Genomic DNA, 15,070 nt, shown 5'->3' with positions numbered 1-15,070 from the left:
CTAAAAATGCAACAAAAGCGTAAACTTCACTGTTTTAATTTAGATAACATTAATGATTTTTAACCTTTCGACTGTGTTGCTTGTCAAATACTGTACTTTGCTCTGTATGTTATCTTACCAAGCAAACTAGTTATTTATATTATATTAAATAAGTTATTATATAGGTTATCTGTGTATAAAAGAGAAATATTTTCCAAATTTACTCGGCTGAGAAAGCAACACATGAGTTGTAAAGTACTGTCCATATAAAAAGTGTTTTTTGATAGACAAAGAAATCCTGTTATTTTAGAATAAAAAAAAATTACATTTTAAAACTAATATGCAATTTTTCATATATAATTGAAAATACCCTTCAAAATCAAATAATGTGTAACCTGAAAACGGGGAAAATTACCATAAATCCAAATTTATTTTTTAATCATTCTCTTTTAATTGTAGAATTTACAGTTCTTCCCTACGAACAATACATATAGTACTAGTTAAAGAATAATATTTTGAATAATACCTAGATTAATACTTATGCATTTATTTACTTTCAAAATTACCTTGTAAAAAAGAAAGAAAAGCAATTTAAAAAAAAATTCTTTTTCTCCTAAAACTTTAATTAAAGTTTTCTTACAGCTCTAAAATTTTTTAGGAAAATGTAATTCGAAAGAAGTCTACACTGAGAATTAACATGATTTGGATTTGAATAATCAAAATTATATGAGTTCAGTTTAGTGTTATTTTTAACGTTGGTAAATAAAAGTAAATTAAATATTAATAAAATTAAAAATTTATTTAATATTATTTAGTGAATTTAATATTATTGAGTAATTAACACATCCAAAAATGATTTAATTTATAAAATTATTGAATGTCTTCTCTATTGTTGTAAAAAACATGTTTTGGTATACGTTTTTCCCTTAAAGAATATTTATATTTATTACATATTGAAAATTTATAAAAAACATGTTTTGGTATAAATTTTTCCTACAAGAAAAAGTTTTTAAACTTCATAAATGATTAATTTTAGCCATAAGAAGATTTGGTTCCCAAACTAAAATAATAATTAAAATTAATAAAATATTTTTTAAATTTCGAATTTTAAGATTTATGCATTTAAAATACAAATTTAAATACAGCAAATGTATAAATAAAATATAATTTTAGCTGTACAATTGACTTATTTTAGATAAAAATATACAAATTTTTGGGTTAACTGCCACACTTTTGTAGTTACACTTTAAGTAACACCTTTTGTATTTTTTTTTCAGGAGTAAACAAATCTATGCCCAATACCTGGTTCTTTTTTTAATAAATCAATTTATAGAGATTTTGATAATATAAATAACCTAAACAATAGACTTGAATCATTTATAAAACAGACTTGATACATTGTATAAATGTTTGAATTATTTATATTATATAGTGGTTTTTGCATTAATTATATTATATCTCACAATTCAAACATTTATACAATAGACTTATTGTGGTATGTCTAGACTGGCAGCAATATTTTAAATAATTTTATTTACCTTTTAAACTTCTTTTTAAAAATTTTACTTCTTAAAAAATTCTTCTACAAAAAGTGTTAGAGTTGGCAGCTTTGCAAATCTGATATGTTTTTCAGAGAATGGGTCATTATCTTTTACATTAAGAAATATATTTTATATTTAACATGATTCACATGTTATGGTGCATTCTTTTTGATAAATAGAAACATTTTTTAACTAATGAGAGACATAAACATAACTCTAAAATATAAATGGATCACTCAGAATAAAATAAACAACAGATTTTAACTAAACCTTACGTACTGAGATACGAGAAAAGACTAGGATAAATTCGTTTTGACTTCAGACAAATTTTGAAAGTAGATTGTGAAATATTTGGCAGTCGAAAATTCATTTGATGCTTCAGCATGTGAAATATTGACCCGGTACTTATTATTTCAAAATTTGAGGTTGGTTCAAATCTGCTGTTTTTACTCTGAGAGCCTCAAATAAATTAGTGCTTATAACACATATATTATTTATAACATGATATATTATAAAAATATTAATTATAACATAAAATAAGAATAGCTAAATTAAGTATTAAACATTAAAATGATAATAATTATAATATAAATATAGGTTTCAATTTAATTAACAAACAATTTTATATAAGTCAAATATCAGTCTAAAATTTTAAATATAAAACTAAAGATTTTAAAATATTTTAATAACACATGAAACCACTTAGTTATAAAAGTTTATTAATTTTGATTAGTTTTTTCACCATTGCCAAGCAATATATTTTTGCCTAACATAAATGATACACTTAAAAACATAGATTTATAAAATAGTACATAATCCTTTTCAAACTAATTTTTATCTCCCAGATGAATCAACTCCTTTTCCCTGATTAAACAAATTGAGTGAAAGACAAAAACTTTATGAAATAACATAGAAGTCTAAAGCTAAAGATAGTTTATACACAGCATAATTTTACAACAAATGATAGCTGACTAACTTAAAAGGCTAAATTACACCAGGAACAATTGGCATCAAACATGGAATAATTTGAGTATTTTTTAAAATTGTAAATCACGCACAGATTAGAAGCAGTTTAACACATTACTTGAGAAAGAGAATTCAATAGTGTTCTTCTCCAAAACATTATTTAGACACCATGAAATGTTATTCTTCGTATATTTTTAAAATAAAAAATAAACTGCTGTTACAAAAATTCAGCTCTTAATTGTCAAACAAATCATAAGATATTTTTATTACTTATATTAATGTTAGGTGAAGAAAACAAGCTTAAATTGACATTTTTTGTGACATAAAACACACAGACTCATAAAACAGTCAGTAATAATCATTAAAATAACATAGTTATTTTTGCTGCTTAAAAACTATATATTTACAATATTTATTGCATAAAATTACAGTTCATACTTTACCGAATCAAGCATAAGTAATTTTTAAAACCATTAAAAAATAAAATAAAAAAGGATATTTATATGTGATTTTAACATTTCAAATTATCATGATGCGATTTCAGAAAAGTAATTCCTTAACATTAAAATTAAATAATATTTTAAATAAAATACAATCCAATATTACATACAATGTTGTGAAATGAAAAAAAAAGAATGCAATCAGAATAAAATTAAAGTTTTAACTTTATAAAAGAGAGTTGAACAATATCTTGTATTTAATTTATGACAATTGGAAATACAATTACAAACATGATACAAAGCATGCATAAAATGTGGAGTTTAGTATTAAAAGGCCATAGTGATTGACATTTAACCCTTTTAATACAAGCCCTTAAATATTCACAAACATTTTATATCTCTTAGAGAAAAAAAAAATAGTAAAAGATAATTTTTTACAGAACTTATAAATACAAAAATTTTGATATTGCTGAAAGGCATATTTTTTATTATTGTGAACAATTAATTAATTAGTAAGTCTTATTTAATTGATCCTCTTCAAAGCTCAGTAAAAGCAGAAACAACATTTAATGTACTTTAAAATGCTTGAAAACCACTAAAATAAAAATTAAAACTATAAAAAAATTGTGCCCTAATATATTTTTATGGTAAAAAATATTTAATTACCATTTAAAATCTTTTTGTGTTAAAGTTAAACAGTATTCTGGGTGCTTTCAACTATGTGTATCTTATTAATAAAAGTCAACATTACTTCATATATAATACTGTAAAATAATATTTACACTTGTAATTGGAGAGCTTAAAAACTTTGATGTCAACTTAAGAAATACATAGATGGACCAATGAAAATATAAAAAAAGAGCTTCAATTATTCTAATCAGTTGCATAAATAATTTTTTTAGATGCTTAAATATTATATTTTATTAATAATTTATTTACAATAAATTACTTTATAACAGTTTTCTATTCATTGAATTAAAAATTTTGAAAAGGTTTCTTCAGTTATTTTGTTAATCAGTTAACTTATTCCTTTTAATACGTTAATGTATTAAGTTAGATTCTTCTAATTAGCCTTAATCTACAAGCTACATAAGCTTGAAACATTTTTCAGTTTTATCAAAAACTCAAAATAAAAAAATCCATTAAAAAAAAAATTCAAAAGTTTAGTTTGAAAGCTTATTTGATTAGAATTTGTGTTAATGGAAGTTTTATATTAATATATTGTTACATCAAAATGATTGTAAATAATAGTGATAATTATGATTGTCTATAATAGTGTAAATTTTTGTGCTTTACCAAACAAAATGTGCATTTGACTATCAGAATCAAATCAGGTTTTTGTTTTAAAGTGAAACATCTATCAAATGTTTTTAAAAATAAAAGTCAGGTTAATAATTTATCATTATTTACACATTTTGATACATTTCTTAGCATATTTTTAATTCAGATGAAAAATTCTTAATTGAGTATTTATTTGATAAAAATATCATTTCTGAGTTAAATTTAAGCAATTTCATAACTTTTAACTTGAAACCTGTGATTAAAATTCAAAAGCATCAGAGGCTATTTTCACAAACATTCGTCCAGTTATGCAACAAAAAGACAGTCAAGAGTAAAAGTTGTTTAATATAGGAACTAAACTGTTGCACTTTATACTTTTATGACAGTTATTACAACATGAGAAATACACATGTAGCCTTCTAAATGTAGCATTTATTATGCAAAATATTGTTTTTTCCACCAATTGCTCTGACATCAACATGCATTTAAAAAAATGCATGAATAATAAAAATAACACAAAACATATTAAAATTGTTGTCTATTTAAATATACGAAGGTTTATTTATTAATTTTCTGCATAGAATTTCTAAGATAGTTAACATGCTAGCATTAATTACTGTTTTAACCTTTTTAGTGATTGATTAAGAATTATTGAATTTAGAAGGTTATTGGTATAGCATTAAAAAATTCCAACAATTTTGTCAAGGTAAACTAGGTTCATAAATACAGTTTTTGAAATTTACAAATGCAAAGCTTTGTAAAACTATTTTTGAAAAATACATGTAATAATAGTAATTTTTTTTCACCTTAATGGTTTAATGAATGCCTTTGTAAATTTTGTGTTAAATAAGTCTTGACGTTTAAAAAAAAAGCTCACAGCTTATCTAAGATATTTTTCAAGAAAGGTTAAATTGATTTTCTAATTTATACTTACCATTTACACATTTCACAGCATTTGCTCCCTGTAATGAATAATCATATGACCTTTCAAATTAGATTTTTGTGAAAAACGTTTTTTACAATAGGTACATTGGAAGGGTTTTTCCCCAGTGTGAACTCTGATGTGCATTTTCAACTTCGCTTTATCAATATTAGAATACTGGCAAAAAGTACATTGGTATATTCCACTTTTCTTGTAAAATACTGAAAAATAAAAGCATAGGGTATAGTAGGTATACTTAAGATCAAATATCGAGATTCGTATTTACACAATTCACAAGATTTTAAAATCAAACATAGAGATTCGGATTTAGGCGATTTTAAAATTAAATGTCGAGATTCGTAGTTGCATGATTTAAAAATCATGTAAATATTCAAATAATTTAAATAAAAAAAATATGCACATTCCCACAATTTAAAACCAAAAAATTTCCCATCCTTGTTGCAAAGTTGATAACATTCTGTGCACAAATGCTTTATGAAGACACTTCCCTCCCTCAAATTTCAAGTACTTTTTTCAATTATTTAAAAAGTATATCATATAAGTGTAATATCAAACATATATTGTATGAAACAATATAGAGAGATAGTATATAGAGAACAATATAGATTTAAAAGTTTATATAATGAGAATTTTTTTTACAAATATAAAGACTACAAATAATTTTTTTAACCAGTAATTTTGTTATTTGTTGTCATTTTGTCATACTAAGCAAACATAAATACTAAGCCTAGCATTCATTTAAATTTAAAATGAATGTCATAAGAAATACACTCAAATAAGGATAAAAAGTATTTGTAAAATATTTTATAAAAGACAAAAAGTAAACAAAAATAAAGGCTGAACATGTTCATTATATCAAGTATAAAAAATATTTTAACTTCTTTCCTTCAAAAAATGGTTTTTATTTCAAATTATTTTAACATTAATGGGAATCACAAATTTACTTCACTAGATTACAGAGCAGACAAATTTATTATAACATGCACATTACAAATGAAATAGTTTTGTCAAATTTTTTAAGCATTTATCAGTGGTTATGTAAAACTGAGGACGAGATATTATATTTACCAATTCTCTTAGCAACAATTAAAAACTGAAAAAAATTTGATAAACAACTATCACTAGTTGTAACTTTTATGAAGAAATTGAATATTTAAAAGATAAATATTTGGATCAAGCAAATTATATTAAGATGTTTTACACAAATTTAATCAAGTTCTTCATAAAATTTTAATTTAATTTACGGTTAAGGTGTAGCATTAGTGGCTTCTTGGTTTGGCAATAATTTTTGCTCAGTTTTGCTGAAACCCTGTTTCTAGTAACCTTGTTAGTCTTTGCTTTCAATATCTTCAGGTTATTGCAACTTTTGTTTCTAATTGTGATTTGTTCTTGTTTCATTTTCAATTATATATGTTAGGATTAAAGTAATAAATTCGGTTATTATTATTACTAACAGGGCATAACAATAGTAACTGCTTCTTTTGGTCAAAATGAGAAATAAAAAGGGGAGATTTCTGTATTATGATTAGTGACAGAATAATCGCCAAGTGTGGGCAACTTCCAAGCAGCAGCCTATGACAAAATAAAGAAAAACATCACAGAAAGGGACCAACTCGTAGGGTATAACTTGTAATCTCACCCCCCCCCCAGGAAAACATCTACATGTTTTCTTTCAAATTTTTCTTCCAGTTTAAAATCAATCTAGCGCCTTGACGATTGTATTTGGTGCGGCAGATCACGATACGAAAATATTCCCAATCAAAACGTGAAAGAATGACATTGACCAAACTTCATTGGTATTATTATTAATAATAACCAACTGATGTGATCAATTCACGTTAATTATTCCCCTTAATCAGCTTATTTGGTTATTATTAGTATTAACCGGTTAGTACTAATAAAAACCAACTATTCACATTGCTCAAACATATTTATATATATATTGGTTTACCTTCAAATTACCAGAGAGGGCACCTGATTGTAAACTATTATCTTCTTTGCTTTTCAGAAGAAAAAAAATTCTATAGATTTTGTTGTGATAAATATTTCACCATAGAGTAATTTGTGCTTATGCTTACATAAAAATAGCTTTATATTATTTTCAATTGTTTTGTTTAAAATTAAACTGACTTTTTTCCCTCTCAAAAATTACATTTCTCTTATAAGGGCTATATAATCACACTTTTGCATTTCTATGATCAATAGTTTAGAAACATTATACTTAGTACTTTAGTTTAATATTTGAATATAACCTAAATTTCAGATATTAATTAGTTAAGATATTTGTTCAGATAATTAGTTCAGATATTTGTGCCATTTTGAAGCATAGCATAATAACTAATAAAACTTAGTACTCAAAAAGTTACTCAAAGAAAAACTTTTTCTCTGTTGCAAAATTAGAAACAAAAATAATGGCTATAATAAATTATTTTTATCATTTAATGTAATCTTTAACTATTTTTTTGTTCGCAAAGTTTGTTTTTTGAAAAAATGTAGCAAAGCAAAGCATCATATTTCATTTCCAGACAATTTTCAGTTAGGAAATAAATTATTTAATAAATTCAGCTGAAGACATTGCGGAATTTTTCAGGAGCTTGTAAAATAAAATAATGTATATAATCTAATCTTAATAATTACTTTTTGTAAATAAATCAGATTTTATAAAAATAAATATTTTTTAAAAATCAGAAATAAACTTTAATGCCCCCATTTTTAACTAACTAACAACAATTTTTTGTAAACTAACAACAAGACATTTGTGACACCAAAAGACATGCAGCCACCTGTTTTTTTTCTTCTTAAAACTAAAAACCACTTTTTCATTTGTTATTCAATTAGAAAATTGTGAGTAAGGGAAGGAGTTTCCATCTAGCTTTTTCAAACATGGAAACTCCCAATCTGTTTATAACAACTAAAGAGAAGGAATAGTTTAAATACACAATAACTACTAATCAAATAATGCACTATTAATTATAATTTCATAATTATTTAATACAAATCACAAGAAATTGTCCTTGAAATGAGTATTCATATGACGAATTAAAGTACTTTTTCGATTAAAACATTTTTTACAAGTGTTACACTGGTAAGGTCTTTCTCCAGTATGTGTTCTGAGGTGCCTCGTTAAATCTCCCTTCAACATTGTAGAATAAGTGCAATATGCACAATGATGAACAGTTCCAAATTGTTTGGTGAAACTATCTGAAATATAAAAAAGAAATTTTTTTATACTGTTTTTTTTAAAACTAGTTTACATAAGAAGATTAGCAAAATTTGCATAGAAGCATAATTCTACAAGTAATTTCATTTCATTTTATAACCAGAGATGAAGAGCCAAGCCAATTTCATTCTGAATTTGCAATTATCAATGTTCAACTTCGTAACCTTGTAATTTTGAACATAAACCAGAAAACAAAGGAACTCCTGGATCAAGCAAATTTTTGTGCAGGGCTTTCTGATGGAACTGACACATATTTGTTGCTTTACATGGAAAGGAAAACTATAAAAACAGTGCACAGGCAGTCTGACTGCAAGGGGACTCTAACCCATGATTCGCAGGTAATTAGCAAAAGAATAAATAGTAAATTGCATCCAATAAAAAAAACCAAATATATAGTCTGCCTATGGAAAGAACTCCCCATATCATTCGTCTGGTACAGTGGCGGTGACTATGGTTATGAGGTTCAACTACTTCAAGAAGGGGTGTTAGGTCAATATTTAAGACAGGTTTTGGCTCAAGTCAGAGAGAGAAAGGGAATCAGAGGAAAGAGAAGGTCCCCTCTTTGAAATGCGGTGTTTCTTGTTTCCATAGAAGAAGACGACCTCGAACTTTGTGGCAAGGGTAGTTCTTTTTATATACAAAATAAACGTATTCTTTATGTTTTTGAATGTTAACAGCTGAATTTTTTTTTACTTAGAAACATTTGCAATAAAAAAGAAAAAAATTTACTTTTTGAACTGATTAAGTTCAAAAAGTAAGTGCTGCTAAGACTTTTCCAACAAGAATATTAAGATGAAAAATTGAATCTAATTATTTTTAATAAACACAGAACATAGATATACACTCAAAATTATAATTGATTGATACAATATACAATTACAACAATACTAGAAGTATTCATATGATAACAGAACAGAAAAAATACACATTTATTTATTTTCCCAAGTCAAATAGGTGTAACTCCTATTTTTAATTGAAAGTATATTTTTACTTAAAAAAAAAGAATAAATCACTGAAAATTAAATTTAATATTCTTGAATGATGTCTTAAACAATATACAAAAACAATTTTGAAATATTTGGATCTTTTAAAACATTGATTTCTATATCTTAACCTAATAAGTACATAAAAAATTTAATAGTCTTAATACGCATTTTATAAAACTCACTAACATAAGTCTTTGGTTGAAAGGTTTCTGTTGCAATAAAATAAATGAAAGTTTGTTTGCTTTCCACAATGATCAAAATTTATTTTTGCAAACTTGTTTACTTTATTATCTAGGGAAAAAATGAAAAAAAAAGGCATGCAAAAAATTTCCTCTAAAAATTTAGATAGCTGACTATAAATTATTAGATATCTGTGTAAAGGTCACTTCATTGTTCAAAACATAGATTATTTTATGGCTAAAAATGTGGCCGATTCAAGTGCCAAATTTACTTGAGATTATTGAAGTGAGTTAAAAAAGTTTTGTCACTGGTGAAACTTATGTTGAGATTTCTCATTTCCTCTGCCTCTATGTCCTAATAGTTCATCTTTTTTAACATCGTACAATGGGAAAAAATTCTTCTTAAAATTAATTAGTTATTAAAGAAGTTTATAAAAAGATCCTCAAGTCTTCCTCTTTTAACCTCATGGAAATGCTACGTTTAATAAAACAAATGTAACTTTTGATTAAATGATCAGATTTACACATTGATTGTTCTAAACATATTCACTATTTGTCAGGTATTTTTTTCAAAACACGAAGAAAAAAAAACATTTCATAGTGTCCAAAAATTAATGGACAGTTTTTAACAAAATAAATACAGTTAAGTTAAAAAAAAAACATGTAATGCTAGCAGAAAATTCACGTAACAGTTCCGGAATAAAGATATTGTTTACGTTCAACATTTAATCAACAGATGGCTCTGCAGGTCATAAACCTGTAAACAAATGAAAATAGTAATTTTTTTTAAACCTTTTAATAAAGTAAAATAAATTTACAAATTCAAATGTCCACTATCAGCAGCAATCACCTGTAGTAATTAGAAGAAAAAATTAACCTACACAATGAAAAAACAACAACATTAGAACAGTCTTGCAGTGCCCTCTGTCAAAAACTTCTTGAACCAAAACCACAGAAAATTTATGCCTGGTAACATAAAATTAATGCTATTGTTTTTTTTTTAACCATCCTGGTTTCCTGTTACAAATTTCCAAGAACAGTCTATCTAATTTAGTATGCAACACCCTTATAAATATTATATTACTTCAAAGATAAGTAATCATACAAAAAGTTATCAGATATAAAAAAAAAACTATTTATTACAGGTAAATAATTCTAACAATAGACAAATAAACAAATTTTACAAAATATATTTTATAACAAAAAACATGACTGAATGACATTTTCATGATTCATATAGGTTATAAGAAATATTTCAGTAAATGAATTAACTTATGACGCTCTAAATTAAAATTAAAAGATTTTTCACAAATGTCACATTTAAAAGGTTTTTCACCAGTATGAATCCTGATGTGCCTTCAACATTGTAGAGTAGTTACAAAAAGTACATTTATATTTTCCAACTTTTTCGAGCCAGCCTGAAACATAAAATAACTTTATAACACTTGTGACAGAATATAGTAAACATTCACATTACATACTTCTTTAATCGGTTCAAAATTTCACCTTCTACACTTTCGGTCAAAATTAAGATCATAGCAATAACCAGTCATTGTGCCTTTGCACACATTTATTCTACTATTCATAATGGTTTATTTATCAACAACTAAGAGAAATATAATATGTTTAATCAAGTATTTTTATCATAAAAAGTGAAACATCCTTTTATTTATCATAGAAAATTAGGTATGCTGCAACACATAAAAGGTGCAACAAGAAAATATGACAAAAATAAATAAAGCTCTAACTCAATGCTTTATTTAGGTCAACGAATGATCAGATCATCTCATGTAAAAGCAGATTAAATTCTTTTTTTTTCTAAAATTTTAGAGAATCAGGCACAGTTTTTTAAAATTTCACAAACTGGAAGCAATCCGGAAGAGTCAATTAGGTTAAAAAAATTAATAAAAAAAGAATTCTTAGCACAAAAATCTGCACAGGCAAATTTATTGCTGTAATTCAATATTGGTGATCGAAATGGGCTATAGGTGGTGCGCATCAGTCATAGCAACACTTTAAATGCTTTCAACATTATCATGTGGATAGTCATAAGAAAAAAGTTTCTCTCTGGATTTTTAAACCTATTAAAAATGTTTAAGCACAGAAACTAAATAGAACTCAAAACTCTAATAAACATTGTGTTTAAAGTAAAATTTAGTATATATTTATTACAATCCAAATATTTTCTTAACGGCAGGCATTGAACTTAATGTTCTTCGCCATGCTATAAGTGTTGCTGATTTTGCCTGGTGAGCACCTTGTGATCAGAGACACGGAGGCGAGCAACAGATACCCGTTTATAGGTTAGGCCACATACACACATGACAGAGGATGAAAACAAAACGGAGAGAAACGTCCATGACCTGAGCGGGATTTGAACCCGTTGGCCTCGCAGTCAGGCACGCTAACCGCTAAACACAATTCAAATATGAAAAGTATTATAGAAGAGAAAAACAATGTAAGACATTCTCATTAATTCGAGAAAATTCTAGAAATGAAACTGGTCTTTCTTCCAGACAGCATAATCAAGTGTTCAGATCGCAAATATTTTTACAAAATTATAAAAAAGATTATATCATAAAATATTTAACTTTGATACTTGTATGCTTTCTTCACTATTTCAACATACTGCATTTTGAGATTTTTAACATTGATTTTTGCTTTTTAATATGATTACCAGCAAATATAATAGTAATTATAGTTCGTATTTGATATGCATTTTTTTAGAAGTAAGCTGCATTTTTACTCATTAAAAAACTCAAAATATTTAAAGCTTAAAACATGCTTTTTTAAATAATAAATGAGCGTTAAGCAAATTAATTTCCACAAAAATCAAAGAAAATAGAAAGTATATGAATTTCAAACTGAACATACTCAATATTCAAATTAAATCAAAAAGAGAACGCATAAGTTTTAACTAGATATTTTACCAAGATCAAATCGATTGTATACTTTAAGAAAACATAACTGGTGTAAACGTAATATGGCAATATATAAATTTACAATGAGGTTTTTTCGAAAAAAAAAAATAATTTCAATAATTTGATGAAAAGGTCTAATTACAGTTTGAGTTTGATGGGAATGACGAAACAAACTTGAAAGAGATTGAATATAATTGAAAGGTATAGTTGTGAGCCTTACCGTCACTTGCTAAAAAATGAAAAATTATTAATTTATGTCTTTTAGATAAGAACTAACCGATAATAACCGTTACTGACTGTCACCTCTGCAACACTAAATTAATATTCTATTAAGCTTTAAATATATTCCCTTTTTCAGCTTTAATGCAAAATTCCTTTTATTACAGTTATTTTTTGGTATAAAAATTATTAAGCGTTTTTTGAAATATTTTTGAAAAAGAGGGACATTAAAGACCATCTATAATTGTTTTCTCATAGCTGCATACATTCAATATGTATTTTAAGAATATTTAATTGTTACTAACATGTAATTGTGGATGTCGTTTGGGCAGGGGACAGTGGGTAAGTGTTTCCCTCAATAAATAAAATTTTTTAATGAACCCCTCAAAATATTCAGATTGATAAAAAATTATGAATTACTATCATTTTAAATTCAACTAAGTCAAGAGAAAAGCAAGAAATAAAAAACAATTAATAATTTTGAAGGTGAGAAACGGTAAGAAATTTCTTTTGCCTTTTTCTTTCTGATGTATCTTGTTTTCAGACTATTTTAACTGTATAGTTTAATCTTCCAAAAAATGCAAGCCTGAAAACTGAACTGAATGGACTTTTGGAAAATTGCTATATAACCAAAAGAAAAACGATTCTTAATAAATAACAATAATAATTTAGTAAATTAAAAAAAAATTGTTTCTGCGCTGCTAAAAAGTTTATTAAAGAGAGGTTAAATGGCTTTTTGTTTGATACTTACTACATTTCTTACAGCACATGGGTCCTGTAATGCGTAAGCATATGATTTTTCAAACTACATTTATGTGAAAAGCGCTTGTTACAAATCGGACACCTAAAGGGTTTTTCACCAGTGTGAACTCTGATGTGGGAGGTCAACTTTGCTCTGTCCTTGTTTGAGTACTGGCAAAAAGTGCATTGATAAAATCCATCTTTCTTTGAAAAGGCTGCAATGTAAAATCACAAGCTGAATCGAATTTATTCTTTTACAAACAAAATTTAACTGACTGAGGATTACATAGAAATTTTTCCTCCATACTCAACTTTCTAATTAAATACAAGAGGTTATTTTGATTTTTTATTAGGAAAAACTAAAAGGTTAAAATGTTTTTAAGCTTCATAAACACTCAGTCAGTTAAAGAAATAATTTAATGTGATGCATATAGATATATNTTTTTTGAAAGTTGTTTACCTTACCATCATTTTGGAAATAATCATTAGTGTATTACTTCATCGTTTTTCCTTATTTTTAATATTATTTACAAATTTTTTTAAATTATTTTTTAGTTGGGTTTAACAATAAAAGAAACGGCTTTTTGTAGCGATTCAGAAAACCGGAAAAATCAGTTATCCGGAACAGCGATGGTCCCGACCGTTCCGGATAATCGGTTCCCTACTGTATATAAAAAGAAAATGATATGAGAAATTAAATAATAAGTAAATCTCTAACTCAATGTTTTATTTAGGTCAACGAATGATCAGATCATCTCATGAAAAAGCAGTGTAAAACAGATTAAATTATTTTTTTCTAAAATTTTAGAGAATCAGGCACAGTTTTTTAAGATAAGAAAAACTGAAAGCAATCCGAAAGAGGTTAAAAAAAATTAATAAAGAAAGAATTCCTAGCACAAAAATCTGGCACAGCAAATTCATTGCTGTGATTCAATATTGATGATCGAAATTGGCTATAGATGGTGCGCAGCAGTCATAGCAACACTTTGAATGCCATTTTTTAGCTTTAATGCAAAATTCTTTTTATTACAGTCATTTTTTGGTTTAAAAATTTCACGATTTTTTAAAAATATTTTTGAACGAGAGGGACATTAAAGACCATCTATAATTGTTTTCCCAGAGCTGCATACAAGCAATATGTATTTTAAGAATATTTAATTTTTACTAACATGGAATTGTGGGTGTCGTTTGGGCAGGGGACAGTAGGTAAGTGTTCCCTCAATAAATAATAATTTTTAAAGAACCCCTCAACATATTCAGATAGATAAAAAAATTATGAATTACTATCATTTTAAATTTAACTAAGTCAAAAGAAAAGCAAGAAATAAAAAACAATCATTTTGAAGGTGAGAAACTGTAAGAAATTTCTTTTGCCTTTTTCTTTCTGACGTATAGTTTAATCTCCAAAAAAATGCAAGCCTGAAAACTGAACTGATTGGACTTTTGGAAAAATGCTACATTGCCAATAGAAAAACGATTCTTAATAAATAACAATAATAATTTAGTAAATTAAAAAAAATTGTTTGTGAGCTGATAAAGAGTTTATTAAAGAGAGGTTAAATGGCTTTTTGTTTAATACTTACTACATTTATTACAGCACATGGGTCCTGTAATGCGTAAGCATATGATTTTTCAAACTACATTTATGTGAAAA

General features: G+C 25.9%; 1 long non-coding RNA gene across 1 annotated transcript; it reads right to left on the bottom strand.

Moving 5' to 3' along the window:
- Positions 1-8,341: 8,341 nt before the first annotated feature.
- Positions 8,342-13,757, bottom strand: LOC107456387 (uncharacterized). The gene is made up of 3 exons (XR_006224794.2): positions 13,427-13,757; positions 10,872-10,953; positions 8,342-8,351 (listed from the first exon to the last, which is right to left on the bottom strand). It is a non-coding gene; the product is annotated as an uncharacterized lncRNA (long non-coding RNA).
- Between the last annotated feature and the right edge of the window lie 1,313 nt (positions 13,758-15,070).

Source organism: Parasteatoda tepidariorum, chromosome 2, assembly GCF_043381705.1.
Source record: "Parasteatoda tepidariorum isolate YZ-2023 chromosome 2, CAS_Ptep_4.0, whole genome shotgun sequence".
Taxonomy (NCBI): Eukaryota; Metazoa; Arthropoda; class Arachnida; order Araneae; family Theridiidae; genus Parasteatoda; species Parasteatoda tepidariorum.
This window is presented reverse-complemented; position numbering and strand designations above follow the sequence as displayed.